The sequence below is a fragment of the Bidens hawaiensis genome, unplaced genomic scaffold (assembly GCF_021521415.1).
Source record: "Bidens hawaiensis isolate Kalapana, Puna unplaced genomic scaffold, B.hawaiensis_p1.1 tig00023068_1, whole genome shotgun sequence".
In the NCBI taxonomy this organism is placed as follows: domain Eukaryota; kingdom Viridiplantae; phylum Streptophyta; class Magnoliopsida; order Asterales; family Asteraceae; genus Bidens; species Bidens hawaiensis.
This window is the reverse complement of record NW_027493613.1, coordinates 24473-30256: the sequence shown is the minus strand read 5'-3', so window position 1 is coordinate 30256 and position 5784 is coordinate 24473. Positions and strand designations below refer to the sequence as shown.

The 5784-nt window shown below is 35.3% G+C and overlaps 1 non-coding gene across 1 annotated transcript; it reads right to left on the bottom strand.

The window, feature by feature from the left end:
• On the bottom strand, positions 1-73 carry TRNAK-UUU (transfer RNA lysine (anticodon UUU)). Its single transcript has one exon. It is a non-coding gene; the product is annotated as a tRNA-Lys (tRNA).
• Between the last annotated feature and the right edge of the window lie 5711 nt (positions 74-5784).

Here is a 5784-nt window from a genome sequence, read left to right as displayed (position 1 = left end):
TGGGTATAGCAGGACTTGAACCTGCGACCATTAGGTTAAAATCCCAATGCTCTACCAACTGAGCTATACACCCCCAAAAATATGTAGTAGTAAATAAGGATTGGTGCGGAAAATCAAAGAGGGTGGGGCCCCTCTTCATCATATTAAAGGGGCGCGGCTTTGTATGAGGCTCGTACTGCAGAGCAAGCAAAGAAAACGTAAGGGCGCGCGCTAGCACTCCTGCAAGAAAACGGTCTAGCTAACGCGCCCCTTATTGAAAAGTCAAGGATATTGAATGATCGATATGAGAAAGAAGCGCTCAAGCTTTCGAAGAAAGCCGGCCTCACTCAACAAGCACCTTTCTTAGCTTAGTAAGGTTGCTTGTTTCCACTCATTGAAGATTCTCTCTACAAAAAAAGGTCAACGGGGGGGGGGGGGGGTACTAAAATGTCTCTCACTGACATCATCTACTAGAAGGTGAGGTTGTCTTTATTTCCAGCCGCCAAACGGTTCGCCTTAAAGCCTTAAAGACGAAGAAGGGGAGGAGCAGTTATCTAGGTAATTACGGTCTTTGTTGACCGAGGCGAGCACTCTCTTTTCTTTGTCAAATTCTGTCTTACCAAACAAGACTGACTTCTTACCAACCCGCGAAGCTCTGAATAACATGATGAATCAAAAATAATATCAAAGGAAACATTCCTTTCTGAAACTGTCCTTCATGAATAACTCCTTGGTATCCCATTGTCTCCTGAAAAATTTTCATCAATCTTTGTTGAGAGTAAAGCAACTTTTCTGGATGAATGCCATTAAGTTGCAAATGAGCCCTAATTCTTGCTTCTGTAATTTCAATTTCTCTCCCCTGAACTGTAGCTTCTATCCTTGCACCATTCATATAATCAATTAAGGTGATTTCTCTATAATGTAGGACTGGCAGTGAGTGCAAAGTTAATATTAGAAAGCTGCAATCATCTGATAATCTAAAAGAGTTCTTGGTTCTCAGCATTGACTTTCAACAGAGCACACATACTTTGCTTCGGCTCAAATTTGTATGCCATTATATGTATCAAGATATAAATATGTAAACACGAATTAGTATGACAAATATAACAAATATTAATAAACATTAAAGATTTGAGATGGATTGTCTTTAAGAACCTTTATCTTCGACAATTTTTAACCTTTACACAAACAAATTGGTAAGTAAAAATTCAAAACTGAAACCTTAAACCTAGAAATTAGGAGTCGGAATTTAAATATTAAAACAGCTAACCATGTCGGAATGAGTAGAATTGAACAGGAATTGTTAGGCGCTTATATAGTGCATGACTAATTTTGTTATTTGTAAGAGTAGCTTTTGTAGATAAACATGTGTAGGTTGTTAGTTGTATATGTAGGTAGTTATATAAATGTGAAGATGGTGATTAGGTGATACATAGTTGCACGTGTAGGTAGTTATTCATTCCCGTAATGATTATGATACATATGTATAGGTTTTTATTTATATGTGTAGGTTGTTATTTTTATGTGTTGCTTTTTGTTACGATGTGCATTATGTAACATGAAGGTTGTAACTCTTATGTGTAGGATAATATGTGCATTCGATTAATATGTGCGGTCTGCTAATATGTACATTCCGTAATTTGTAAGTTGTAACTATTATTTGTCTGTGTAGTTTTCTAGTTCTATGTGTTAGTGCTTGCTAATATGTACATTATGGTAGTGTGTAGGATTATATTTTTAATATGTGTAGGTAGATCATCCATGCGAGATTATTGTAGAGATCATTTGTATATGTAAAACAATTGTGTATGAAACCTATATGATATGTAGGATGTCATGATTATTGTGGAGTACATATATTAGTTTAAAGTATTGTGTAGGATTATTTTTTTTGTGTAAAGTAGTAACTATTCAGTTGTGTAGGTAGTAACTATGAAATTGCGTATGATTCTTATTTGTGATGTAGGGTGCTATGTTTATTGTGAAGGAAAAATATTAGCTATGTATGTATAAATTATTTCTCCATATTTAAAATGATACAACTCTTGATGAAATTTTATATATGTAGGGGCAATACTTTGTGTAGTAGTTAGTTGTGATTTAAATAATAAAAGTAGAATTTGGTAACGTTCGTTGTGTAGGACAAATATTATTATTCGAAAATATTGAATCAGATGATTCACATTATTTTCATAACGTTGACATAATTGATGAATTAGTTTTGAAAAGAAGAAAATAAAGAATTAACAATGATAACTAAACATAATAAAATAAAAATAATATAATGATTTGTAACTTCTTATTAACATTTATTAGTTACCAAAATAACAAAACTAGATAATTTACTAATACACCCTTCTACTTAAATAAACTAAAAATAGAAAAGAAAATATTTAATTGGTTGGAATTATTTCTCGCATTTCTTACTCTAAGACCACTTCTCCCTTGAACTTAAGCATACACACACACACACACACACACACAGATATATATATATATATATATAGAGATAGAGCAATGTTAGAATAAGAAGTGCTTTTTTCCTAAAAAGTGTAAGAAGTGATATGAACCATTGAATGAAATATTACAATAGAGGGCAGGATGGTCCATATGTATTTTGTTACTTTTGGAATTATATTAGGTGTTATTATATTTATATTAGGATCTAAGATGATTTCCTTTTTCTTTTCCTCCTATCTTCAATCAGACGACACTAAGAGAGAGAGAGAACACTTTCTTAGTCATGAAAGTGGTTGTGGTTTTTAACCGGGATTTTTCGAAACTGTTACGAGGACAGCAGCTATCCGACAGCCACTAACAAACACCACCGTCGTTCCGAGGATGTCGGCTATCCGACAGCTATCACCGTCGTTCAACTATCTACCACCACCATCGCGATTAACCATTCGACCATCCACCGTCACCGCCGCGTTCAGCCAGACACTGGCATGTTCAACCCTATTCAACCAGCCACAAACACCAATAAGGTCAACTATCTACCGCCACCGCCGTCTGTGTATTTTTCGTTTTCCGTTTTTCGAGTTTTTCGACCGCCACCGTCTGTGTATTTTCCGACCACCGTCTACTTATCTCATCTCTCTAAATCACCTATGTATTTTCCGTTTTCCGACCGCCATCTGACGTTGCCGGGTTCCGATCCGGTACTGTTGGTGATGGCGGGGTGATGGCGATGTTGTGGTTTAGCAGAGTGCTGACACAGGAGTTAGGATGTTATGTGGATTGCGATGATAAATGGGTATGTGAAGTTGGGGAAAGTGTAGGTTGCACACCAACTGTTTGATGAAATGCCGAAGAGAAATAACGTGTCGTGGAGTGGATTAGTGTGTTTTTATAAATAAAAGTGTTTTTGTTCTTGATGTTCTTGGCGTTCTTGGTGTTGTGTTTTAAATTTTGATTAAAATCGGGTGTTTTTTTTTTTAAATTTTGATTAAAATCTGGTGTTTTTTTTTTAAATTTTGATTATTTCTTATTAAAACACACTGTTATATATCTAGTTATGTTCTTGATGGTGTGTTTCAAATTTGGATTAAAGAATAATAATTATAGATTGATAATGTTTCCATATATAATATAACACACTTGACGAAAATATCCCTAGAGTGTTATAAAGCAAGTATTAAAATAAAACACACCGCCTAAAAAACATACTTTCCATCTAGACCATCAGATCACTTAATCTAACGCACCAGATTACTTCTTACACTTTTTAGACACACTTCACTTCTTATTATAACTCCACCATATATATATATATATATATATCAAGTTCATTTCATGTATTTATGTGGCATTCGTATTTGAATTTACAATCATTAAACCGACCCGTGTTTTCGATTTAATGAATTCTTGTTCATCGTTTATCATTATTATAATATTACATATGATTTAAGTATATTGATCGTTCATTTTTTATTCGTTTTGAACACCGAGGATTTCGATTATTATTTATTCGTTTTCAATTTATTTTGTTCAATTAATAAAACTCCAAAGTTTAAAATTTTTATTTAAATGAGTTGCAAACTATTCGGGTATAATATAATATAATATCCAAGTTTTATAACTTCTTTTATTACATTTCATACACATCTCATAGTTCAGGGTTCAAATTGTAATTATATTTTAAATTCTATCTTTAAACAATATTAACTTGAAGGGCTGAAATGTAAATTAATTAAAAATATAATAAAAAAAATATTAAACCTCCCAGCCCCCCCCCCCCCCCAAATGGATCGCTGTCAGGACCGTGAGTCAGGTGAAACCTTCTAGAGGTTGACAAGAACACACCGACTCGATTACCCAAAAGGCCTGTTGAATATCCCAGCGGAATCAGGATATCCAACGAGTGGGAACGAAAGGGTGTGAATAACAAACACAAAACAGTAATAAATGGTCAAGAAAATCTCATTCCATAGACAAAGATTCATTGTAATAAATACATCATTAAAGGAACAGTGAAAGGAATGTCTAGGGTTTTGTGTGACGGCGGCGGCGATTGTACGACAAAACAAAAGAATATTCTTTGGAATGTTTTTATATTCAGTGCGTGCCAGCCTGTATTCCGTCTAGAAATCCGTGTCCTAAAAGTTATCCTAGGACCCCTATTTATAGACCCTTTCATTCCTTCTAGAAGTTCCTAATCATTACATAATGAAATACAAAATAATACAAGTGTTGAGTCCTCGAGCAAGATAACAATCTTGCTCGAGCAAGCTCACTATGCTAGGTATGCTCGATGAGTGTCTTCGAGCATATTTTACTTAGAATATATTCTCTTTCGGAGAATATATTCTCCTCCAGTAAGCTTCGTTCTTCTTGACTTGTCCATGCTTTGCTCGAACTAGTCCATCGAGCAAGCTCATTCTTCTTGATGTCTTCAGTTATACTTATTCAGCAATCTTTAGCATGCTCGGATGTAAATCTTGCTTGGGAACTGAACTGTGCTCGAAGTCCTTGCTTTGATCACGTGACATCTTATTGCATCCATGCTTGTCCCCATGTGCTCGATCATCCTGTGCTCGTAACACTTGGCTAAAACTTGTATGATCAAGCTGTTTGCTCGATTGGCAATCCATGCTCGATAGAAGCATACTCTTGCTCGTTGAAGTGTAGCTTGCTCGAAGCCTTAACACTTAGAAGAATTAACCATTTAAGGTTCTGAAGACCTTGCTCAAAGTAGTAAAACCATGCTCGATCGCCTAAGCTTGCTCGAAGTCCATACGTAGCCATTTTCTTAGGAGGTTGAGAAGATTCCAATCTTCCTTATCAAAAATCCGACCCAACAATCTCCCCATAGATTGGAACATGCTCAGATGCACCAAAACATACCTGCATAGAGTTACACATGTATCAGACATATAATATATGTCATTCAAGAGCACGTCATTTCATTACATAATTAGGAATTCTGCCTCTTTGGCATTACAAATTAAAGTTTTCATTCATCAAACATACAAATTTACAAAGATAAACAGAAACAAAACAATAATCGTCAGTTTGCTCCAATCTTTTATCTTCTTCCTCTGCTCCTAGCATCAGATCTTTCCTTAAGTCTCTTGACATAGGCAGCCCTTTGTTTGAGCATGTCGAGCTCTGAAGAATCGAAGGCATCACTTGGAAATCTTGCATTAATTAGATCTTGTAAGTCTTGTGGATGCGTGTATTTCAGATCTTCATCATGTCTTATCACCGCAATTGGTATTCCAGACTCATTTCTCAAGGTAGTGGAATCATCGTGTTGATTGTAAGTTATGTATGTGATTCTCCCAAACTGTTGTACCTCTTAGT